Source organism: Pteropus medius, unplaced genomic scaffold (genome assembly GCF_902729225.1).
Source record: "Pteropus medius unplaced genomic scaffold, Ma_sr-lr_union100, whole genome shotgun sequence".
NCBI classification, from domain to species: Eukaryota; Metazoa; Chordata; class Mammalia; order Chiroptera; family Pteropodidae; genus Pteropus; species Pteropus medius.
The window spans coordinates 5,064,149-5,091,048 of NW_024354503.1; the positions used below are offsets into that span (position 1 = coordinate 5,064,149).

At 37.0% G+C, this 26,900-nt stretch overlaps 1 long non-coding RNA gene and 2 pseudogenes across 3 annotated transcripts in view; 1 reads left to right on the plus strand and 2 right to left on the minus strand.

Moving 5' to 3' along the window:
- The first annotated feature begins 3,357 nt into the window (after positions 1 to 3,357).
- Positions 3,358 to 26,900, plus strand: part of LOC120596165 (uncharacterized) — a 41,676-nt gene continuing 18,133 nt past the window's right edge. For 2 of the 3 annotated variants that reach the window (XR_005651093.1, XR_005651095.1), the window contains exons 1-3: positions 3,358 to 5,376; positions 6,850 to 6,930; positions 7,387 to 7,501. This is a non-coding gene — a long non-coding RNA (uncharacterized LOC120596165). The remainder of the gene's footprint in view (positions 5,377 to 6,849; positions 6,931 to 7,386; positions 7,502 to 26,900) is intronic. The other variant, XR_005651094.1, reaches the window with a different exon arrangement.
- Positions 13,748 to 13,865, minus strand: LOC120596502 (uncharacterized; annotated as a pseudogene).
- LOC120596494 (uncharacterized) lies at positions 19,697 to 19,815 on the minus strand (annotated as a pseudogene).

The window sequence follows — 26,900 nt, forward strand, 5'->3', positions numbered from 1 at the left end:
GTATGCTTTCTTTTTGTTTAAAGATGCGGCTGAGGTCAGCCTTATACTCCATGAAACAGCAAAGTCTTTATGGAACTAGTATTCCACAATAACCAGCTTACCAGTTGGCTTGTGTTTGTCTCTGTACCCAGATTTACCCAGTTGCTTCTATGGGCCTCATGACACCTTTTGCTCAAGATGAAACATCTCACCTGAATCTTGTATATGAAATATAAGGCTGACCTCCTCTGCTATTGCTTTTCAAACTTCAACACAAAGCTGTACTGTTTGAGTTCTCTCAGTCTGCCAGATTTTATTATTTTCTTTACCCTTTCTATAGTCACCCCACATTATCTTACCATGTTGTTTGCCTCTGGAATTGCAATGTGGTGCTACAATCAACTTTTATGATCCTGGTGGCAAGGAATTCATGATACTGCTCTCTGAATGCTACTAAATAAGTTTCAGTTGCACCAGGATACCCTTAGGGTGCCAAGTGATACACAAGCCCTCATTCAGGATAATATTGGTAATACCAAAAAAGTGATCTATAAGCACCAGACTTAAGTAATTGCTCGCTGATAAATTTAGAAATTCCAAATCTTAGAACTTCAGGATATTCTTGAGCTGACTTTTAGTGAATGCCAAGAGCTTAATGAGGTAGGTTATATTGTTTTCCCCTTTTTTACAGTGTCCAAGTGAATGGCAGAGCAAGGATGAAAAGTAACTTAAACATTTTTTGGTCCAGCCACCATGTGCATTTTGAATGCTTCAAGACACTATTTCATATTTACATGAATTCTTCCATAGTCTGAGCTAACATATGTATCTCTGAAGTTCCTAACCATCAGTTCTGGGAAGTCACCCAGAATAAATCTAATTAAAAAATTTTTTTTTACACAGTAGCCCTTCAGGTATTTCAAGATGGCCCTTCTATCACTCATGAATTCTTCAGTTTCTCCTTACAAGCCATGATTTCAATTCTCCTCACCATCTTAATTATATCCCTCTAAAAGTAAACATGTTACTTAGATGTTGTCTAACAGAATGGAGCTTTCTTTCCTTGTTTCAGATGCTGTATTTCTATTTTTTATTTTCATTTTTCAATTAGTGTTACTATTCAACATTATTTTTTATTAGTTTCAGGTGTACAACATAGTGGTTAGACATTCGTATAATTTACGAATGATATAATTTGTGATTTCCCCCCCATCAGATGCTGTATTTCTATTAATCCAGAGTAAAATTATATTTTTTAAAAAAAGCTCCATATGGGGGAAAAAGATTAACCTGACTCCCCACCACCTCCCTTTGCCACATACTTGGTTTTCATGTTTATGTTCCTTTTCTAGTTCTGTCATAAGACGCCCACATGCTTCTTTTCTGCATAACCTTGATCCTCCTCATTCTTTGCAGTGTAGTACTTATCTCTCCATGTGCACGTTACTTTTATTTTCTCTTGGCTTCCCATCATCTTTTTTCTTCCCACTTCATCTACTGGTTTCTATCTAGCTCAACATCAGAGAATCAAAATCACTTTCTAACCACCTTGCTTCTTTATAATGTGAGATTGGCATGTTCTGAATCTGGTGAGGTGGGATGTGTCTGTCCTGGTTAGCATTTACAATGCATATGCTGACAGTTTGAGGCTGGCTTCCAAGAGAATAATCTGATTTGGGAATGCTGTTCCTAAGCATATCTCAAACAAATTTCACTTTACTGGAGTTCCAGAAGAAAAAGCATGGCCCAGGACCTGGTCATATAGGGGACATCCTGAGTGTAAAGGTGGTGAACTAATGGAACTTCACTCTATGATAGTTAAGCTGATAAACCAGCTTGGATGATGAGAAACATTTGGAAGCAGCCTGGCTTCAAATTCCTAGCTCTGTAGGTTCCAGCCTGGGTGATCTTGTGCTGATTTCTCAACTCCTCTGTCTCATTTCCTCGTCTGTAAAGTAGTGGCAACAATTGTATCCTCCTCTTACGCCTGTTGTGAGGAGTTAATTCATATTGAGAGTTTAGAACAGTGCCTGGCTTACCCACAGTAAAGGACAGATATTATTATTATTCCTGTATGTTGGAAGATAATTTAAAGGTAGAACAGAAAAGAGGTTATCTCTCCCAGGCACTTAGGTTATCTGCCTGCTTCTTTACAAGACTTAATTCAATGAGCCACACAGCATTGAGGTTTTGGCTTTATAAGGAAGCAGACATTCAGGAAGCTCAAGAGTCATTTGTGAATGAATGCCCCTCAATCTGGGGCTAGTGAGAGGCAGGGGTAGAACTGTTATTTAAGGGGGAGAGTAAAAGTTATAAGAATTAAAATCTCGTGGGGGACGAGATCCAGCATAATCACTTCGTTTTCTCCCTACTGAAATAAAAAAACTTTCAGGCAAAAATGAGTAAATGTGGCTCCCAATGAGGGCTGCGGAGCTACAGATCCTACCAAAAGAATTAAATGGTCTACAATGGCAAATTTTTTTAAATCCCTGGATTTAAAAAAAATAGCTATCACTTACATACCCCCAAAAAACAAAAACAAAAAAACAAAAACCCTCCACCTTTTTAGTCTTGGTCATAAAGCAGCTTAGTACAGAATTCTACAAATGTCAAAGATTCCACAGAAACCTTTTTGGTTTTGTTGTATGGTCCACAGCCTAGACTCTACACTAACAGAAGAAATTACCTTTAGGTTGTGTCAAATAGTGTTAAAATACTACATTAAATAAATGCAAAGAGCCCAGAACAAAGAAAGTGATTAAGCTGCATTCAACCCACTATGCTAAACCCCTGTAGGGGGGCTCGAATTAAACAAATTTGGTTTCTTGGCCTAAATCCTTTTCTTCAAAGAACTTTTTTCTTGTAATTCTGGTAAATTTGTTTTCATCTTCATTTCTTAGTCCCTAGAAAAGCTGTGTGAGAATAATCTCTCCCTGACTGGGTTACATTTTAGGAAGAGAGAGATGGACTATGAATAATGGAATAGAGGGTGCTGGGTTATACAGCTAAACAGGCGTTGGACGAACTGAGGCATGGGAGGTGTGTGATCAGCCCCAGAAAAAAGCCAGTTAGTGACACCCGGGATGATTTTATCCGGCAGTGAATCAAAAAAGGCTGCGAGGGAGATAATAAGGTGTAATTATAGCAGTGCTGTGAGTGCCTGTTTATGGGGTCTGGCAGCAATTTGGTTGAACACCCCTCATTTTGAGAAATTTATAATTTTGGCAGTAAGAATTCGTGCCTTAAAATTTGGCACAAACCCTCAGTTTAATATTGCAAAATCTGGGAAATGTTGAAATGTGGCTGCTATTCTAATTGAACTTTTTCAGGCTCTTTCGAATTGGTTTTTTTCCTGTTGGATTCGGAAACAAACGCCTCTCTTTAAAAAGTTCACGAAGGTTTTTTAAACCACAATCTCGTCAGCTTACAAGCAGATGTACTGTTGTAATAAACTCTCATGACTTCAATCTTTGTGTACATACGGGTGGGGGAAAAACCTTAACTTGAAAAACCTGAGTTCCTTCTGTTAGTAGCCCTTTAAAAATTCCCCACAATGAGTATTTTGTTTAATTTCCTTTGAGTCAAGGCGGTCAACGTGGTGTTGCTCTTGGTTTTATCAACCGACTGCTCCCCCAAGATTATTCTCCGTTGTTTTAAAGTAGAAAGGAGGTCACCAGGCTGTAGTGAAATGTGGCTAACTGCGGCTGGGACCAAGTTGGCCCAACGGGCTTTTCTAAAGTAACTTCAAGTTTTCTGACAGGAAACCCCGTCATTCTCATAAGTCTCGGCTCTGGTTCCCACGGCCCCAGCGGCTGCGGAGCCCCGGAAGCCCCTCGCGGGGCCGGATAGGGGCGCGGGGAGCTGTGGGCAGCAGGGGGCAGCAGTGGAAACCCGTTGTTATCCAGCCGGGGGGTGGGGCGGGAAACCGCTCCCCCCGTTTCCGTGCCCTGTTCTCTCCCCTCCCCCTCTCGTGCCTCCCCTCCCTCCCCACGGGGAGGGGGAGGGGGCGCGGAGCCTTCCCTTGAGACAGGGGGCGTGTGCGTCCCCTCCGCTCCCCTCCCCCAGGCCGGGCTCTCCTGGCTCCCCGAGGCGGGAGTTTCCAGGAAGAGCTCACAGCGCGGCCGCACCACCGAGCGCACGGAGACATCAAGTAGTCCCTCAGAGCAACATTATTAGAGAATTTTAGCTGCCAATGACTGTTGGAGTTGGAACTCCGAAAGGGTAGGAAGTGGCCGCCTGCCCTGAGAGGTTCAAGGAAAGCACTCCGAGCTCCCGATTTCCATTCCTGGGGAAAAGCTATGTGGGGGAGGCAGAACGAGTTCCGGCGGAGGGCTCGGGCGCGCCCGGTGAAGCGCCGCGCGGTCGAAGCGCTCACAGAGTTAAAGTGGGCGGGAAAACCCGGAGCGGACTCTCCCTGACACGCCCAGGACCTCCCACCCCACTCTTCATTGGGGAGGGGAGCTAAAAGCGCAAGAGAGAAACGTGCTCCCGTTCCTTGGGTCCTAAATCACCAATGAAGAAACAAGTGGCTACCCGCCACCTCGAAGAACGCGCGACGGAACTCCGTTCGCGGCGGGGTGAAGAAGGGCCGCGTGGCTCCTCCTCTAACGTCCGCACCGTCGGCGCTGGGTGCGCGCTGAGAAGCCCAGGCCAGCGAGCTGGAGGAGCTGGGCGCGCGCATGCGTGCGGTGGGCGCGCGTTTCCCGCCCCTTCCCTGAGCGCGTTTGCTTTCCCCTTCCCCCCACGTTCCGCAGCCGCCTCTTCCGAGCCTCCCCGGCTCCCAGCCCTCTTCTTTCGGGGGAGGTGGCCCGTTTTACTCATCTACTGACTAACCCCTTCGCCCCAGCTTCGCCCCGCCTCCCCTGAGCTTCGGTACAAACTCCGCTGCTAGGGCTCGGCTTTCACATTCCCGCCTCCGCCCTCTATCTCCCTTGCCAACCCTAAAGCACTTCCTGCAAACTGCCCTGTTCTCGCTCTTCTCAGCGCCTCCTCCTACTTTCCCTAACTGGATGGCTGCTTTCTCGTTGGCGCGGCCTCGGGTTGTCCTTTAGTCGTCTTTCCTGCGAGTAGCGATCTTCAGCTCCATTCCACAGATGGGGAAGTTAAGGTCCAGGGCTCTGACAGGATGGACTCTAAAAGCTCCTTGAGTTTCCAAATTAAAGCCATGACTGACACTAGAAAGATTAACCCTCGACCTCCTGCAATTTAAGCAACCTTGAAGAGCCAGTCCCAAAATCTTTCTCTTGGGTCCCTCAATCCTTCCGGCCAAACCACGCACCAGCCCAGTCAGCAAAAGTCGCAGGAACAATTTGCCCCCAAATCTACTAGCGGTTATTAGATTAGAAGAAGGGCTAATGGAGATCTTACCGAGCAGGAGGTCTTTTAGAGCTGATACAGGTGATCAATGTAAAGTCATTTTTTTTAACTTGATGAGTAATGTTTTAGATTTTGTAATTCTCGTTTCTTTCCCCATTCAAGGTCATTTACGTTTTGAAAACATTGTGATGAAATGTGTCTCCGATTAATTTTTTTAATTTTAAAATACGATTTTTTTCTTTTTTAAAATACGGTTGGTTATTATCTTAATTTTTCCCCAGCCCCCAAAGTCCGTTCTTTCCCGGGCTTCAGTTCAGATTAAAGTTATCCCGAGTCCTGGAGAGACTTGCAAGAGATACCTTAAAGAATCCTGAAACACTGTCTCTGTAAACTTTTTTATTCCTCTATAGACATTTTGTGTACCACAAACGTTAAAGCTATGACTGGGAATTAAGGGAAACAGGAGACTTGTGTAATTTTATGTACATCTAGAGATTCGTTATTTCAGATTCAAATGTTTTGAGAGTCCCATTCCAAGCATTGTAAATAAGGATCTGTTTTGTTAAGTTTTGTTTTAAATGACAGTTTTATCATGATTTTCTTCTATTGCAATAATTTCTAAACTATTTATTGGGGTGGGTGTCTTTTAGCATAAATGGTTGAAGAACCAGTCCAGATTTGTTACAAGACAGTTTTTTGTTAAGTAGACTGAGGTTGGTTGCATGCTAACCCTTTCTGAACATCTATATGTTCAGTAAATGAACGCTTTCTGTGCGCATTGCACTATTTCAGGTTTTTTGTGGGATATAAAGTTGGACAAGATAGGGCTTTTATTTTTTTTATGGTGGCATTGGTTAACGTAATCCAGTAAGTTTCCGGTGTAAAGCTATTCTTAAGACACAGTCTAGTAGTGGAGCTAAACCTCTCCACCACAGGCTCAAATCAGTAAAAAGTCATTATTTCATTTTTAAAAAATTACTTGTTATATATAATTTGAGGTTTACAAGAATTTTCCCCCTTTATGTGCGATGAGTTCTCAGGTCTGAACATGTAGATCAAGAGATGAGAGCAATGAATAGTTAAGCAGCTAAACAGGAGCAGGAGTGATTTAATGGTAATATGAATATTTACACACTCCAGTATTGAAATATAACATTGTAGGAAGGGTAGGAAAAAGAAGTTTAAGTGTAAGGATGTCCAGGTCTTCAGATTTTAAATACTGAAGAAAGATAGGAAAGTCTTAGAAATTATGTACTGTTTAACTTTGCATCGTGTTCACAAACATAGCTTTTATTTCAAGAAGGATGAAATAATCTTACATTTAAGCACTTGCCCACAAACATAGATTTGGTGAGGAGTTTTAAGGAAGACCAGTGGTAGAGAAGTAAAATCCAATTTTCAGTGGGATTCAAACTTCCTAAAGTAGTAGGAGGAGAGAATCCTTTAATTTAGGTTGAAGAGACCCAAATCTCTTCCCCGCTCCCCAAAGAATACTGATTTTGTACACTTCATCTGATCTAAATGTTTCTACTGGGCTCCTGCTTCTGCTTCCAGAGTTCACAGCAACTTCAGCCTTGCCGTTATGTCCTGGTCTGCAAACTGATGCTTCTCATGGTGTTGGTGCTATAAGATAATGTAAGTAGATTTTCAGCTTGATCCTATTTTATTTCTAACATTTAAATTTAGAAGTTAAATTCTAAGAACCCCAAGAACATAGTGTCTTTCTTAAGTACAATAAAAAAAATTACATGTAAAAATGTATTATTTATGAAATCTAGGGATAATTTGCAGAACTGTTGTTTATGGCTGTATTCATAACTTGCTAAAGTGCCCCATAGACATTATGGTCAAGCTGCTGTGGTTCATTATCACTGAACTGGGAGAACAGTGGCACTATATGATTTTTTAAGGGAAAATGATATTATAGACTATAACCTGTAGAAAAATTGACACAACTCATCAGCTTTATCATAATGGAATTCAGGCCTTGTTTTCCCCTTTATTGTAAATCTCTGTGTCATAAAGCATAAACAGATTCTTATAGTTGGTCTTAAATCCAAGCTGGAAATCATAAGTCTTCTATTTCTTCAGTCATTTTAGAAGCCATGGTTTGAATAGATTCCGATTAAGTCTTTTCATCATCAAGCCTTCTAAAGATGACTTTTCTGGCCACTGCCTCTTGACTCCATTCTTTGTGGGATCCTGGGTAAGTCATTCTTCCTATATGGGCTTCAGTTTCTTTACCTTGGGTCTTCCTGGACCCCTGATCAGCTCCAGGCCATTCTTCAGGAGGCCACTTCTTTGCTCTAGTATTGTAGGACCCTGGACTTTTGAAGCAATTTCTTCTTTTACTCAGATCTGTGTCCTTTTGAGTCTTATTTAGTTTTTATACATTGATGAGAGAGCTTTTATATTGGGAAATTGAAATTTGGGGCTTAAAAAATAATGTGATCTTAAGGTAGGCCTTAGAGAGGTTAGGGGCACAAAGAGACCATATCAGGGATTCAGAACCTGGCATCCAGGATAGAATTCATTGGGTTCATTAAAGTGGATGGGAAAAATTACATCTTTATTTTCACTAATTTTTAATTGAAATTTAGCATTTCCTTTTAATGTAAATGTTGGTAACAAAATCATACCAGTATTAGCAGTACCGTACTTGTGACTGCCACTGATATAAAAATACAGTTAATTTCATATCATATTGCAGTTGTTGCAGACATGTTGATATTGTTTGTACTCACTACTAAATCTTGTTATTTAATGTGTTAATAAAGAAACATTTATTACTGTATCACAAATTTTTAATATTTGAAACTATTTCAGTATAATAGGTTTCCTTTGTAAACCTATATAATAGCTTTTTAATTATTTGGTGCATTAAAAAACATTCTGAGAAGAGGTCTATAGGCTTTACACTGCTAAAGGAGTCCATGGTACAAAGAAAGATTAAGAACTGTTTTAATCAAAATAAATACTCTTTGCAATGGGTTATAACTCATTGAATAAAATAAGAATCCATGAATCCATGCTGATATAAATAAGTTAATCATTAATATAAGTGTAGGAAAAAATGAAAGTTTTTTTTTAATAGGAAGACAACTAATAAATATAGATGGAATTATGAAGTAAGCAACTGGTGGGTGAAAGTTTGATGAGCAGCAGGATATTTACATAGCAAAGTCTCTCTCCATGATACTTAATAGTTATAAAGGGGAAATAATGGAGGAATCTCATTAACACCATTTTAACCAAGTCATCAAACCTACATCACTCATATTGGGACAAACCAACTTTATGTACCTCTTAAGAAGCACTGAAGACACAATATTTCTTCAGCAGTAATCCTGCCAAAAATGCACAAACTAATCACGAGGAAATGTCAGACAAACCCAAACTGAGGGCCATTTTACAAAGTAACTGGCCTATACTCTTCAAAAATGTCAAGGTCAAGAAACAAAAAGAAAGGCTAAGGAATTGGTTCAGATTAAAAAACAAAAGAAACATGACAACTAAATGCTTGTGTGACCTTAGATTTGATCCTGGTCCAGGAAATAAAAAAATACACATAAATAATGTTTTTAGGACAATCAACAAAATTTAACATGGACTGTGAACTAGATAATAGTATTGTATCAATGTTAAATGTCCTAATTTTTATATGTATATTGTGGTTACATTAAAGAATGGCTTCATTCTTAATACCACACTCAAGTGTTTAGGGGTAAAAGAGTATGATGTCTCTAAGTCTCAAATGGTTCGGAAAAAATTCATATATTTATAAATTTTTATGTAGGAAATAATAAAACAAAATGTGAAAAAATTTGATTTTGGTAAAAAGACTTAGGGGAGTTCTACTATTCTTGCAATTTTTCTGTAAGTTCGAAAATATATTGCTTGAGATCATTTGTTCCACCTCTGTACTCTGAAGAGGTGAAAATTCAGATTTTGGAAGATGAAGACTTGCTCAAGGTCACACACAGCAAGTTAGTGACAGGGTTAGGGCCAAAACTCAGATCTCCAGAGAGTGGTCCTCAACTGAATCTGTTGGTGTTTGTGTTTGAATGGCAAAGGTTGAGCCACCCCTTTTTACTTCTCTTTTTATTTTCTTGGTTCCTTAGAGCTAGTTCCTTCTACTAGGGAACCAGCATAACATAACTGAATGCTTCTTTCAGTTCCTTCATGATTAGGCAAGGATCAATTTGAAGTTTTTGAGCTGTATAGTAGGGATATTCCTTTCCTCTTGTATGTTCACCATCTTTCTTATTGCCATCCTTTTTCTGCACATGGTTGGCTTCTTTTATATGGTATTATTTGTATCCCCTCTTCCATAGAATGATGGTGTATTATTGTTTAAAATTCTTTCCATAGGCCACACTATTTCAAGGTCTCTTCAGTATTACCTACTCTAAAGAAAACTGTATGTTTTCATTTCTGTGGTTCTGTGACACAATTTCCTTAATTGGTGGAAAATTAAGGTGATAATATACTGGGAAAAAAAGGAATATAGCATCTCAGAATTATAGACTTGAAATAAAGAGATTAACCACAATAATAGATGATGGAGGGCATTTAATAGTTTTACTAGTCACTGAGTAATATCAGCTTTATCAAAAAATTAAGAAGTCAAATCTATCATTTTCCATGTAAATCAGTATAAATCAGCTAATTGTCATCAGTGTGAGAACTCCTTGTCTCCAAATGAGATAATGGAAAATATTCAGCTGAACCATATGAAATTGCCATTTTTGGGTGACAATTGAATATCAGCAATTTCATATGGCTCAACCTAATAGAAGTAAGTATATTTTTAGGTAGTGATGTAGTATCTCTTCTCTTATAGCAATGGTAGAAAAATGGAGATGGCTCATGTGATATCTGCTTTTGACTCTTCAACTTCTCAGTTTCTTTTCCTACCCTGGCTGTTCCTCTGTCCTGACACTGAGATTCTTGGTAGGCTTCAGATTCCTCCAAATTTCCATTTTGGCTTATATTAGATTCCACCATCTGGGAGCCTTCCAGCAATTCATAGAAAGTTAGTGATGGAATGTCAGAGGCAGTTTGTTCCATCTCCTTATACTTCAGATGAGAAAACAGAGGTTAGCATCACAAAGCTGATATCTCAGCGGTGTGGCCAGAATGTAATGTCCTGACTCCCAGTATAGTGGTCTTTCTATCTCAGTACCCATGTTCTATCTGGACCTTATATTTTCTGTAGTCCAACTGTACAGACTTGGGTCTGTCAATCTCTCTCTTTTTTCTCCCCGTTTCCTTAGCTCTCAGTTCTCGTCAGTTAGTCACCTCGATCTTATTTCCTCATTTTTGCCTTTTTTTTTTTTTTTTACCATTCAAGAGCAGCCTTAGCTTGTGGATTCTCTATCTTTGCCATTGGTAAAGGTGAAGAAATAATTGTATTCCCTGATTTTAACTTCCTGGGATGACACTATGGGAGAGTAGCTGGGTAAATTTTATTTTAAGATAATGAAAGCTACCCTTGTATATTGTATATCTATTGTGCATTATTTTATACTTAGAGAATATTTTGAAAATAATTTAAGAAAAATAGCGGTTGATAATATGTCTTTACAACAAAAACTTCCACAGACCAATGAAAACAATTGAAAGGAATCATTATTATGTTTTCAGTGAATGGATGATCTTTTGTTAAGCCCCAAGGAGCAGAGCCTTGAATTGCCTTTTGATTCTGCTGAAAATATACCATATCTTTATTCCTAAAATATGGAATTGTTTACTTGAAAAGACCTTTGGGACTCATGTTCAGGGGAGCAGAGTAAAATATCAAGAAAACATTTGGCATGAAGGAAGTGAAAGATTTTAGGGTAATGAACAAATTTTGGGGTCCTAAGAATTTTGTAATAAATTTTAAAGGGCAGAGCAGAGGCAGTCGCTTCCTTATGTACTTAAGATAGAGCCTCAGTCACTAAGTAGCAAAACTTGGGAGTGAATGTTTGATGTATGAATCTGGGACCTAGAGGAGTATCTCAAGTTTTCTCTACCTTTGAAGACTTAGCTGTTGATAAGAAGTTCCCTGTAAACACCTTATTTTGTCAGCATTTGCATCTTTGCAGCCCAAGAATTTGGTTTTGTGTGCTTTTTCTGCTTTGGGACAAATTAGTCTTCTGTTGGTAGGTGTGCCATATGCAAGATACCACTTCAGCCTGGAGTTTGGATAAGCCCTGGCTGGTGGATGTAAGAAGTCAATGAGTGTTTACTCTAAAAGAGAAAGCTCAGTGTTTGTATTTTCTTCCTCGTGCCATATAGCTTTTCTAGAAATAGTCTTTGGGTATCTTTTATTAGTTAATCTCCCACTGCCACGCCCAAGTCTACCCCCATCCACACCTCTCCACTATCTTTTTATGTGTAAACTATTGCTTTTTGTTGAAAGCAATTTATGGCAAAATCCTATAATTTTCTTTGGAAAATAAAAGATAGATATGTATGTAAGTATCTCTGGTCTCTTTTCTTTTTCAAGCTTTAATCACCCTGTCATTCACAGGCCTGATTTGGAAAAATGTAGAAGAGAAAGACCTTCTACTAAATGGAGTTACCATCAGTTATTGTAAATGGATTTTAGAGACTTAATGATTCTGTCTTAATAAAGTAACAACCCTTAATTCTCTTTGCTAACTGTGAACTTGCAGTTTTCTCCATCAATTGTTCCTGTTAAATAGCCAGAGCTGAAAAGCTGCAGTATTTATTTCAGGATATGTTCACAAGTATATAGTGAAGCTGAGATGTGATAAATGCATTACCAGGTGCCTTATCAAATACAGAGAAATCAGTTGCTCATTATTCATGCCTTTACTCTGCAGGTATTTCCTATAAATACAACAGGCAATTTTTTAAAAAATTTTCACTTTAACTTATTTTGTTAATAATTATTCTCTTTTATTTGTTGAATTTGCTCCAGGACTCCAGAAAGAAAAAAAGAGAGAGAGCTTACTGATAAAGTTTAAGAGTGACTCATTGTTAATGACTACCCTTTCAGATTTCTTTTTGACTAAGGAGCTTAGCTGATAAACTTGACTTAGTCGAGAAGCTACCTAGATCCATTCTACTTCTTCAGGATTTACCAGTCCCTTAAAATTTATCTCAAATGCCCTAATCTTCATACAAGGTTGCTAATAAGATGGCCAAGATGATCTTGTTCTTCTAGCCATCCATTAACACATTATGCATGCCAGTATTTCCCAAGCTAACTGGATTCCTTAAGGTTCAAGGTGAAATAAATACGGTAAACACTATATATTATATTTCTCTCTTGGATATATTCATAATTCATGTCATGAATATATTATGAATGAATAGTAAAGTCTCTGAGAAGGCCTCCAATACAACAGATTTGCTTAATTTTGTTTAGCCCAGTGTACTTATTAAATACTGTCTAAATTGCAAGTTGTAATTCATAATATCACTTTCGTGTAATTCAGATGAAGCCTTCCATGATTCTCACAAACAGTGTTACCACTGGATTCACATAGCTCAGAGTTACATTATAAAATGTTTTAAAAATTTAGTTTTTGTTAATATGATGTAATCTTTTGATTATAAGCAATAGAAAACTTAAACTAGTTTGACAATTAAGTGAATTTACTAGTCATCAGCCGAAAACTCAGATAAAGTTTAGTCCTTAGTGTTGAGGCTCAGCGATGTTACCAAATACCTGGTTTCTTTTAATTTCTTCTAAAATATTTGATTTTCTAAAGTTTGCTCCTTGATCTCAATGTAACTGACTTTCTAGGAAAGCTACCTGTGTTTCCCTCACCTCTAATAAGAGAATATTTCCCTGGGAAGCTACTTCAGAATAGCAAGGAAGCATCTTTTCTAGAAGCCCCAGCAAAATTCATTTCATATCTCATTGACCTGAATTAATGTCACTGGAGATAGGTTGGGCTGGTCTTAGGCCAAGTAGGTTTACCCTGGTTTGGGGTGTGAAGTCAGTTTTCTTGGAAGCTTCCCTGTATGATTACACATCAGAGAATATGGGTATTGTTACTAAGAAGAAGGAGAAATAAATATTGGGCAGCCCAAACCAATAAAAATCTACTACATGAGGCTTACCATATTTTATTCTGAATTAATATATTGATTCATTAATTCTATAATTATTACATATTAATTCTGTATTAATTAACTTTTATTTACATTAAAACTTGTATATGAATGTTTGTTGCATCAATAGTCATAAGAGCCAAAAAGTGGAGACAGCCCAAGTGTCTGTCAACTGATGAACAGATAAACAAAATGTGGTATATCCATACAATGGAATATTGTTTGGAAATAAAAAGGAATGAAATACTGACACTTGCTACAACATGAATGAAACTTGAAAACATTATGCTAAGTGTAAGAAGCCAGTCACAAAAGGCTGTGTATTACATGATTCTATTTGTTTTTACTTTATTTTATTTATTTTTATTTATTCTTTAAAAACCTACAGCACCTGGTCTTCCTAGGTTGTCTCCATCCAAGTACTAACCAGGCTCGACCCTGCTTAGCTTCTGAGATCTGACGAGATCAGGCGTGTTCAGGGTGGCATGGGTGTAGATTATATGATTCCATTTATTAGAAATGTCCAGAGCAGGCAAATCCATAGAGACAGAAAGGAGATTAGTGGTCACTAGAGGCTAGAGGGAGGGGGAAATGGGACATTATTGCTAATAGATATAAGGTTTCCTTTGGTGGGGGTGACGACATGTTCTGGAATTAGATAGTGGTGATGTTTGAACAATTTTGTGGATATACTTAAAACCACTGAATTGAACACTTTAAAAGCTAAATTTTATGATATGTGAATTATGTCAATTTAAAAAAGTATGTAATATATACCTTGAAGTTAAGAGCTCATTTTCACCTTTGTATTTTCAAATCCTTTTCCCCCAACCTCAGTGTCTTACACATAGCAGGTGCTCAAACAGTATTTTGAGTGAATGAATGGAAAATTAAATTGAAATAATTGATTATATTTTTATTATTAGGATTCAAAAAGACAGTTACCAAATTCTCTCTTTAAATTAGCAATGCGTATGAGTGCAGATCACTCATCTTTGCAACTAAAAAGTCTAAATTATATTCAAAGATTATTCACTTTTATTGGTTTATTTTGTGATTTGTCACTTGAACAGATATCATTTGGTTACATATCATCACAGAATTGAGCTAATTAGTCCATGTTTTCCTCATTTCCACAGTGTTTATTTTTTTAATTTACTTGTAAAAATTGCTTTCACTTAATTTTCAACTTTGAGATCAAACAGTTTAACTGAGGTTCTGAATTTGTTTTGTCTGATTACTGCTTATAATATTTATATTATTTTTAAAAACTATTACTTTGGCTTTTTGTTTCCTCCACAGAGAGCTTTAATCATATTAGCACCATTCAACTTAATGGTCTCTGTACTTAGCTTCATAAAGGCAGGCTGTGAAGAGACCTATATGTACAGGTAGAATTATTGGTGATGCAAATGATCATGAATCTGAAACTTAAAGATTGGAAATAAATTTACCTTTTAAGTTCTTTCTGGTGTTATTTAAACTGGTCACTCTACCTTCTCCTTGCCACCCCGGTTTGTGAATAAAATACGAAGCCGGCTTAGCTCTGCCATTCAGAAGCATCTTTTCATAGCCCTTCCATCTTGAGGGTTGGATTGGGCATATAAAGCAACGGATCCTGTGGGTTTTGATTTGGGACTTCCAAGAAGCTTTCTGAAATAACTGTCTTACCCATGGATGCTGCTTTCTGACAGCCCTAGTGTGGCCAGTAAATATATGTTTTTTAAGCTAGAGAAGTACTCTTATTCTTTTTCCAAACTTTTAATTTTTTCCCCCTTTTTAATTTCCCCCCTTCCTATGGATGTTGCTGTCTCCCCTTAAGAACTGGATCTCTGAAGGCAGAACATCTCTTCCAACATGCTTGTGGCTCACACCCGGGGCCTGGTGTATGCAGGGCCTAGCACCTCCAGCGCACTCTGGGGCCCTGTTGCACCCAGGGTATGGTCTGTGGCTCCACCTGGGGCGCAAACCCAGGACCTTCTGCGTGTAAAGCAGACGTGGTAACCACTACACTATGGAGCCACCAAAACTTTTAATTTTTTAATATATTTTAATTCTACGTAAAGTTGGAAAGGATAGTGCAATGACTATGCCATATACGCTTCATCTAAATATGTCAATCATTAACGTTAATAATTTGCCTTATACACTATATATGTGTGTATATATGTGTGTATATATTTATAAAATACACACATATACTTTTAAAAATATTTTATGATCCTTTCAAAAGTAAGTTGTGAGCTGCGGACATCATGGCATTTTTCTTTTTTTTTTTGGCACTTTCTTAAATATGTTAAATATTTTCACACGTTGACTAAGAAAAAATACATACCTTTCCTACTGTATTAGTTTCCTGTGGCTGCTGTAACAATTTCCACAACCTTGGTGGCTTGAAGCAACAGAAATGTATTCTTTCACAGTTCCAGAGGCCAGAAGTCCAAAATCAAGGTGTTTGCAGGGTCGTACTCCCTATGGAGGCCCTATAGGAGAATCCTTCTTTGCCTTTTTCACTTTTTGGTGGCTTTGGTATTCCTTGACTTGTGGCCACATCACTCTAGTCTCTGTGGTCACATTGCTGCCTCCTCTTCTCTTTCTCCTCTGTGTCTCTTATAGGGACACTTGTCATTAGATTTAGTGACCACACAGATAACCCAGTATATCTCCTCATCTAAGGATCCTTAACTTAATAATATCTACAAAGACCCTTTTTCCAAGTAGCATTCAAAGATTCTGGGGATTAGGACATGGACATATTTTTTTTAGTGGGGGAGGGGGCTATCATTCAGCCCAGTACATCTACATATCCATAATACATTGCCATCCTTAATAAATTTAATACACATACAATTTCATTAACTAATATATGTTCCACATTAAAATTTTCCCACTTTTCTTTATAATTTATAATTCTTTTCTGTTTTTATTTTTAATTTTTAATTCAGGATTGCGTTTTGTCTTCAGATATCTTTAATTCTTTAGTTTCCTTCATTCTAAAACAATTCCCCACTCTTTCATGATATTGTCATTTTTGGAGAGGTAAGGCCTCAGTTTGGATTAATGTGATTCTTTCTGATGAAAGTGAAACATTTTGGGCAAAAATATTACATAAGTGGCCAGTTCTTTTAGAAAGAGTGTGCTCAGGGGTGATTGCCCTCTTGCTACATCCCTGGTTTCCCTCCTAATGCTTCCTTGCTAGCCATCTGTCATCTACCAAGTATTTGCCAAAGCAGCTTTTAAAAATGTGTTGCTCTACTCTCTCTTTTCTTTAGCCCTCCCCACAACTTAAAAAATGTTTTTTCTTCTGTATACAAAAATACAAATATTTGGCTGGAGCAGGTGAGATTTCTGAATGTAATGGCTGAAAATTCCCATGTAGACCTTGGGAAATTATATTAAAGCCACTTGGGTTGTCACTAATGATTCTGGGGCCTAGAGTCCACAGCTATTTAAAAGGAAGCCTTTCAAAAGATCAAAGAAATGGCTCAAATTATCAGTACCTATGGAATACCAGAAAATTCTCACTATTATTAAATGAGCATATTTTAGGAAAAAAAACTAGTAAATCTACTTTGTGATTCATTCTTTGGGTAAAACTTTATTATTCTTTTTATTTTTCTGCTTCTTTAGTTTTAAGCCACTGGTGCTTTTCTAAAGACAGTGGTTATCTTCACATTAGAGTTGAAACAACTACTTAATAACATCTTTTTCTTGCTTCCTTCCAGTTTTGTACAACTGATCACACTTCAACCTTTTTTTTTCTTTTGGTCTTCCTAGAAGAGCTACTATTGGTTTTTTTGGTCTATTTTCTTCCTAATGTCTGTTTTCTTCCTAATGTCTGTTTTTGGAGGAAGATGGTTAAACAGATGCTTTCTGTTTTCCTTATCCTGGTGAAGGTGATTGCCAGTGGGTAGCCTATCCCACTGGCCACACTTCCCCCCTAATCTTTCTCAAGATCTCTAAAAGGTGGCTCCTTGGTACCCACAAATATTTTGCCATTTCTCCCTTGGAGTGCAACTGTTAGAACTGTTTGATTGAGGTACTTGGGGAATGCTCTGAATTTGTTAGTAATTGCTTTGGTTCCTTGTTATACTGGTTATATGCTTAAGGTCTCTGATTTTCTTAGAAGTTTCAGAACTGTGTAAATATAAAGATGTGGGGGGGCTTTTTGGTGCATTTCATCAGAAGTGTGATCAGCGTCCTTTGTATGGAAGAATTAATTAAAAGTTAGAAGGAAGAAGAGACAAAAATATGGGAGGGAAAAAAATAAGAGTTTGTTGGAATGAAGAGGGAGGTGAAGTATCCCAAAAATCAACTCATAAGTCTCTAGCCTTGTCTTCCAGGCATGAAAATAAAGAAAAAGAATCAGAATCTAAGAGTACCAAATCTAGTAAGAGTAAAAGAAGTTGGGAAATTGCCTCTAAAATGATGTTTACTCTTTCTCAAAGCATACCTGTATTCTTTATTCTTAGGAGTAAGGGGGAAATTTTTTTTGTAAGTGTTGAGGTCTGGTGAATGACAAACCACCAAAATAAGTTATTTTTTAGAGTTGGAATTTATAGAATCATGGAATATAATATCTGAGGAAACTTAGAATTGTTCTTTACTCACATTTGTTTATTCAACAGGTGTCAGGTCACATAGGTGAAAAAATAATTTCTATCCTAAAGGGTAGAATAATTGTTATGAAAAGGTTTAAGCACATTATAAAAAGCATACACAGGAAGAGGTATCTGTTGTTGTTGCTCGTTTTTGAGATGAGGTAGCAATACTTGAGTTAAATCTTGAAGAAGAAATAGGAATTTTCCTAGTGAACGGGAGGGAAAGAAATCCTGTCTGAGGAGATAGCATATGAGAAAGCACAGGAATACAATAGAAGAGGGCACATTTAGAGAATAGCAAAAATTTGGTATGTTAGAGATGCCTATCATTTCTCCTGTGCTCACAACCCCGTGTTAGGAACCTGTTCTCCTCAAAGCTAATATATATTGAATGACCCTGTACCCCTGCCCACGAGACCAGGAATTGGCCCTTGACAGCAGCTAATGAGATTTTTTCTCACAGTAATAAAATAAACCGAATGGACTTTCATTATTAGTAATGGTAGACTATATAATTCAAGTCAACCCTCCTACTGAAGACCACTAAACAAGCTGGATGAAACATAAAAAGCATAATCTAAAAGTATCTAATAACTAACAAGATAGTGAGAAATTACTGGGCCAAGATTTTGGATAGGTAAGAATTTTGAAGTGATGAGCCTAGTACTCATGCTGCTTTTGTCTAGAGGCATATATGTATTCAGAAGTGACTGGGAAGCTAAGCTGCATTTTTGGTAATCCTGTGAGCCAATGGGGACAAAAATTGGAGTCCACGATCCATAAAGGGTAGTAACCCTTATATATCACCCTCTGCTTTGGCCCAGGACTTTAAAATGCTGCATGGTAGGTGTAAAGGAGCACTAGAAGTAAACTAAGCTTCATGCAGAATGCAGGCTGACTTTATATCATCTAAGTAGCTTAGAAAAATCTCAGGACCTGAACTTGTATTAAATTGACCCTAATTGCTAGTGGCAAGAGCAAATAAAAATCCTCTTTGGAGGAAAATATCATCATCCTAGGCCTCAAATTATTTATATAATACTTTTTCAAATACAGTGTCCAGCACAAAGGTAACCAGACACATGAGACAAGACACCATGAGTAAGGAGGAAAAATAACAGATAATAGAAACAGGTCCACAGGATTCTGTATGCTGCAATCATAGAACACAAACTATAAAACAATTCTGTGTACTATGTTCAAGGAGATAAAAGTCAAACTTGAAAACCTTGACAGAGAACTAGAAACTATAAAATGTGAGAATCCAAAAAGTGACATTAAAAAAACAACATAGCAGATTTGTAAATGAGCAAAATGGAAATGCTAGACTGAGACAGTGGTAAACACTGAAATTTGTAAGGTCTGAGAGCCCCAAGACTGGTGATCTTGTTGGTCTATCCGCAAGTTAAGGAAGAAATACAGACACAAACAGAGATGAGAATGTGTGTGACTCCAGGGAGATGCAGAGAGAGTAGTTACCTGACTATTTTTCAGTTCACCCTCTTCCTCCTACAAATAATGCCACAATAAATATTTTTGCACACATATGCTTATGCACTAATATTTTTATTTCTACAGAAATGATCCCCTATGGTACATTAAAAGAATGTCTTAAAATTTGAGAGATACTGCCACATAACTTTCGAGAAAGGTCATAGCAATTCTCATTTCCTTCAGCAATGTTCTTTCCCTCACCTCTCCAGGTTCTTTCTTTCTTTTTTTTTTAACGCCTACAGCACCTGGTATTCCTAGGTGGTCTCCCATCCAAGTACTAACCAAGCCCAACCCTGCTTAGCTTCCAAGATCAGACGAGATCGGGTGCATTCAGGGTGGCATGGCCAACTCCATGTTCTTTCCACTACTAAATATTATCGATGTTTTGATATATTGCTAATCTGGAGAGTTAAAAATGAGATCTTAAAAAGTCCATTTTCCATAAAACAAACATGACCAATGGAATAGAAGAGAGAATCCAAAATTAAACCTTATCATATATGGTCAAATGATTTTTCAACAAGAGTGTCAAAACCAATCAATGGGAAAGGATAGTTTTTTCAAGAATTAATATTGGGAAAACTGGACATCCACATGCAAAAGCTCTTATCTTACACCATATACAAAAATTAACTCAAAATGGATCAAAGACTTAAACATAAGAACTAAAACTGTAAACTCTTAGAAGAAAAAATAGTGGAAAAACTTCATGTCATTGGGTTTGGCAATGATTTCTTGCATATGACACCAAAATTACAGGTAAGAACAACAACAAAAATAGATAAATTGAACTTCATCAAAACTTGCATCAAAAGATACTATCAACAGAATAAAAAGGAAACCCACAGATATGAGAAAATATTTGCAAATTATATATCTGGTTAGAGATTAATATCCAGAATACATAAAGAACTACAACTAAACAAAGACAAAAAAAACAAACTAATTAAAAAATGGGCAAAGGACTTAAACAGACATTTCTCCAAATAAGATATACGAATGGCCAATAAGAACATGAATGATGCTCAACATAACTCAGGAAAATACAAATCAAAACCACAATGAAATGTCATTTCACATCCACTAGGATGGCTATAATCAAAAAGACAGATAATAACAAGTGTTGGTGAGAATGTGGAGAAATTGGAACTCACATATTGCTGGTGAAGAATGTAAAATAGTGCAGCATTTTGGGAAACAGTTTGGTGGTTCTTCAAAAAATTAAACATAGAATTACCATATGATCCAGCAATCATACTTCTGGGTATATTATACCTAAAAGAATTGGAAGCAGAGACTCAAGCATATATTTCTATGTCAGTGTTCATAACAGCAGCATTCACAATAGCCAAAAGGTAGAAGCAACCCTAGTGTCCAGTGACAGATGAATGGATAAAAAAAATGTAATGTACGCATGCAATAGAATATTATTCAACCTTAAAAAAGAATGAAGTACTGACATATGATACAACATGATAAACCTTGAAAACATACTAAGTGAAATAATAAGCCAGATGCAAAAGAATAAATATGATATGGTTCCACATCCACATATATAAGGTACCTGGAATAGTCAAATTCATAGAGACAGAAGATAGAATAGTGGCAAGCAGGGGCTGAAGGGAGAGGGGCTAGGGAGTTTCTGCTTAATGGGTTCAGAGTTTCAATTTGGGATGATGACATAGTTCTGGAGGTAGCTAGTGGTAATGGTTGCACAACAAGGAGAATGTACTTAATGCCACTGAGCTGCACACTTAAAAATGGTAAAAATGATAAATTTTATGTATATTTTACCACAATGAAAAGAAAACTATTTTGTATATCCCTGACAACTAGTGAAGTTGAGCACCTTCTGTTTTTTTTGGACATTTGTATTTCATCATTTATAAATTGCCTACTCTTATTCTTTGCCCATTTTTTCCCTACTGGGCTGTTTATCATTTTGTTATTAATTTATATGAGTTCTTCTTATATTAATAGTATTAGCTCTTTGTCTACAGGGCTTTTTCTTCCATTTAATTTTATTTATGGTGTCTTTTGAGATGCAAAAATTTCATAAAATGTCTGCCAATGGCCCACTATCATCAAGTGAATTTATTGTGGTGAGAGGTGGAGAAAGGAGTTCACAGAAAATAGGATGCTGGACAGAAAACCTAATGAGTATCTACTAAATGAAATTTTGTAAAGATATGGCCTCTCCCACAAAGAACTGCAAAGAGATAATAGGAAGCACTGGATATGGACGCTATTAGCTACCTGAGTCATGGTTTACTTGTCATGATTCACTCATTAATTCTTTCAATAATTTACTTATTCAATAAACATTTATTAAGCAGCTATAATGTACCAAGCACTGTATTATAACAGAATACAAAAATAAGTAAGGCGTAGGACCTGCTTTTGAGAAGCTCATGTATATTTGGGGAGTAGAAATGCTAAATTACAAATAATAGCAAAAAGATGAATATCACGCAAGACAGATGATAGTGTCTCAGGCTAGGAAGCTGTCGACATAAGTGAATGCATTTGTGTTATATTTTAAAGGTAATACTGAGAGAACTTATTGGATATAGGTATCAGGTAAACAAGAATCAAAGATGATTCCTAGGTTTTGGACCTGAGCCACTGTGAACACCCAGAAGAACCTTTTACTGAGCTGGAGAAGACTGAGATAGAGGTTTGAAGGATAAAAATCAGGAGTTCTATTTTAGATATATTAAATTTAAGATGCCTACTAGACATCTCAGTTGATTGTCAAGTGTATATTTAACATATGAATCTGAGAGCTCAGGGAAGAGAGGTGAGGCTGGATTATAAATCAGGTGGTCAATGGCAATATTTAAAGCTATGGGACTAGATAGGATCACCTAGGGCAAAATTTGAATAGAGTAGAAAAGATTTAAAGGCAGAGCCAAGTTTTAGAAATTAGGTATAAGAAGAGGATGCTCTAACCAAGATGATTGAGGGGTGACTAAGAAGGCAAGAAGAAAATTAGGAGAAAACCAGAAGTATCCTACAAGCAAAGCAAAGAAATTACTTCAAGGAGGGAGAAGTCAACCAGTGTTGAATACTGTTGAGATGTGAAGATGAAGGTAGATATATGGCATTGGATTTAGCAAGATGAAGAATATAATGACCTGGACAAGACAGTTTCATTAGAATGATGGGGACAAAAATAAGGTTTGAATAGGCTGAAGAGAGAATGGAGATGAGGAAGTAGAGACAGCAAATAGAGACAAAGCTTTTGTGTAGTTTTGTAAAGAAATAGGGCGATAGCTGGAAGGGAGGAGGATCAAGAAAAACTTTAAAAATATTTTTCAATAAAAACAAAATTTTAAATAGATTACATTAAATGGTACAAAATTTTGAAAGTACGAAAGGGTATATGGTGAAAATCTCACTCCCACACCTTTCCAAACCCAGTCACAGTATTTTCTTCCCTCATTTCAATGTTTCCAGTCTCTCATAAATCCTTCTGGAAATAGTCTCTGTATATACAAACAAATATTTATACACATTTTCCCACCTTATCTCATTTTAAATAAATACACAAATGGTGGCTCACTGTACACACTGCTTCTGCCCCCTCATTTTCCTACTTATCAACATGGAGATATATCTACATGGAGATTGTTCCATGTAGATATATAAAAAGGTCTTCTGCTTTCTTTATTTATGGTTGCATTGTGTTGTTATACTCTAATTTATTTATTCGATCTCCTGGTAATTCCTATTGATTAATACTTAGGTGGTTTCCAATCTTTTGCTGTTATAAAGCTGCAATGAATGATTTTGTACATAGATCTTTTCACATGTGTGGCAATATATCTGTAGGATAAAATTACTTAGAATAATTACTGAGCCAAAGGTGCCAAAATGCTTTTATATAATTTGTACCAATATATCCTACCAACAATGATTAGAAGGCCTGTTTCCCTATATAGTGTGTTATCACATTTTTTATCTTTGTTGATCTAGGAAGTAAAAAATGGTCTTTTGGTGTTGCACCAAAAATGGTCTCTTTTATTTTGCATTTTCTTTATTTTGAGTGAGGTTGAATATTTAAAAGTTTACAAGCTATTTATATTTATTTTTCTTTGAGTTGTCTCTTCCTACTTTTTGCTCATTTTTCTAATAAGTTAGTCTTTTTCTTACTGATTTGTAGGAGCTCTTAATATTTCAGGCATGTTGGCTCTCTGTTATCTGAGTTGCAAATATACCTTTTCACTTTGTTTATAGAGATTTTTTTTTCTTGCAAAAATTTTTTTAACATAGTTGAATTTGTCTGAGTTTTGTGTCATACTTTAAAAAACTTCCCCACTCCAAAAGCATTTTAAAAAATTTCCCAGAAGAGTATTTTAAATATGAGATACTAGAGTATGCTTTCATGTTTTCAATAGAAAGGGAGGAACTGATGAAGCAGGAGAGATTAGGGAAAATTTCAAGAGCAAACTCCATGACTAAGCTAGGAGTGGGTAGCATACAGAGCCTAAATTGGAAGGTCGACCTTCAATAGGAACAAGGACAGTCTCCTTTTGTCAGAAGAGGGAAGATAGAATATGGGTTCTGATGCAGATGTTGGTGGATGTGGTGATGAGAAGATAAGAAAGTTCCTAAGTGATTGCTTGTATTTTCCCAGTAGTATAAAAGGCAAATTCATTGGCTGAGTTTAGGGCAGGAAGGGGCTGTTAAGGTTTGAGGAAAGATGAAGATTAAGAAAGTTTAGTCTTACTGTATTAGATGTTCTAACTTCTGTATATTCTCCTACCCTTGGGACAAAAGATAATTTATTTAAAATTTTCATTGATTCAATGATTTGATCTGATGGAATGACTTGGTTTCCCTTTGAAAACACTTTTATTCTTGGAGAGTGCTTCATGTGATTAGATTACTGTAAATAACTTGGCCTCAATGTGCTATATGCATGGGTTCCCAGTGAGGTGACCTTGTTTTCAAGAGGTGTTTAGGTTCAGGGTTTGTGTCATTCAAAACAGGTTGTATGGGTCATAGCACTTGAGCAGGAAAGAACAGTTGACTTTGCCTAGAAGTGGGCCATGTACCTGGCAAGCCTAGATGGCTACATGGACTCATTTGGCCCTTCCAGTAAATTGTTCATATCCTTTGTCTCAGTAATTAATTCGACTTCTGAGACTCTGACCTAAGGAAATAATCCTTAGGAGGCACTATAGCAGAGCACTTAAGAACACATAGGCTTTAGAGTCAGATACACTTAGAATGGAATCCAAAATGGCGATTTTAAGTATCTACTAGAGTTTATTTCTCTGCCCCTCAAGTCATCACTATGCATTTAAAAATAAAAACAACAATATTTTCATTGAGATATAATTCACAAACCATAAACTCCACTTATTTAAAGCGTACAATTTACTTATTTAAATATATTCACAAAGTTGTACAGCCATCACCATAATCAATTTTAGAATAGTTTTATTATCCCAAAAGAAACTCCCTGACCATTAAATCACTCTCTAGTTTATAGAACTCTACGTAATCATTAATCTTTTTGTCTATGTGGATTTACCTATATTGGGCTTTTCATATAATATAATCATACAATATATGGTCTTTTGTGACTGGATTCTTTCATTTCGCATAATATTTTAAAGTTCATCCATGTTGTAACATATACTCATACTTGATTCTTTTTTATTGCTGAATAACAATTTCACTGTTTGAATATATCACTTTTATTTATTCATTGGTCAGTTGATGAACATTTAGATTTTTTCCATTTTATAGCTATTACGAAAAGTGCTGCTATGAACCTTCATGTATACCTTTTTTGCGTGGATGTATATTATTACTTCTCTTGGACATGTACCTAGAAGTACAATTGCTTAGTCATACAGTAAACTCTATGTTTAACTTTTTGAGGAACTGAGAAACCGTTTTCCAAAATGTTGCACCATTTTACATTCCCACCAGCAGTATATGAGAGTTCCAGTTTCTCCACATCCTCACCAGCATTTGCTATTATCTATCTTTTTGATTATAGCCAACCCAGTGGATATGAAATGATATCTCATTGTGGTTTTGATTTACATTTCTCTAATGGTTAATGATGTTAAGCATCTTTTCATGTGCTTATTGGCCATTTACATATTTTCTTTGGAGATATGTCCCAAGTCCTTTGACCATTTAAAAAATTTATTTTATTTTATTTTTATTGTTGAGTTGTAAGAGTTTTAAAAATATATTTCTGGGTACCGGTCCCTTATCAGATTTGTAAATATTTTCTCCCATATTGTATGTTGTCTTTTCACTTTCTTGATGTTATCATTTGGAGCAAAAAGTTTTTAATTTTGATATAGTCCAATTTATCTATTTTTTCTTTTCTTGCTTGTCTACTCAGTGTTTTGAGTTCCTCTTCTCTCAGTCTCTCTTGAACCTACTCCAATCAGGCTTTTTGCCCTTACCAAAATAACTCTTGATAAGGTTGCCAGTGGCCTCCATGTTGTTTATCCAATGACTAGAACTCAGCCTTCATTCTTATTTGATAGAGCTCTCACCTCCTCCTTTTTGAAATGCTATGCTTTATTCACTAGATTTCCAGGATACTACATTTTCCTAGTTTTCTCCTACTCCTACTGGCTGTTCTTTTTCAGTCTCTTTTGCTGGTTCCTCCTCATCTCTCTCACCTCTAAACATTGGAGTGCACCAGGATTCAGACCTTAGATTTGTTTCTCTCTACATTCATTCCGTTGGTGATTTCATCCAGCCCAATGGCTTTAAATATATTCTACATGCTGACAACTCCCTGACTTATATCTCTGGCCCAAACTCTACCTAAACTGTCTTCCCTCAGATATCTGCATTACTCACTCCCTGCTATAGATTAAATTGTGTCCTCCTCCCCAAATTCATATGTTGAAGCCCCAACCCCCAAGTTACCTATTTGGAGATAAGGCTTTCATAAAGGTAATTAAGGTTGAATGAAGTCATAAGGGTGGGGCCCTGATCTAATAGGATTAGTGTCTACATGAAAGAGACTGAAGAGAGCTTTCTCTCTCTCTCCCTCCTCCCTCTCCCTCCACCCTCCCCTCACTCTCTCTCTGTCTCTCCATGTACATGCACCAAGGAAAAGTCATGTGAGCACACAATAAGAAGGTTACCGTCTGTAAGCTAGGAAGAGAGCTCTCTTTAAAACCTGAGCATGTTGACAGAGTGATCTTAAATTTCCAGCCTCCAGCACTGTGAGAAAATAAATGTTGTTGTTGAAGTTTCCCAGTCCATAGTATTTTGTTATGGCAGCCTGAGCTGACTAATACACTCCCCCACTTTCTTCAGGTTTTTGCTCAGATGTTCCCTTCTCACTGAGGTATTTCTTTATTGCCTTGTTTAAAGTCACAACCCTGCCTAACCCTGGCATTCTCTTTCCCCTTTTTCTGATTTATTTTTTTCCCCCAATGAATCATC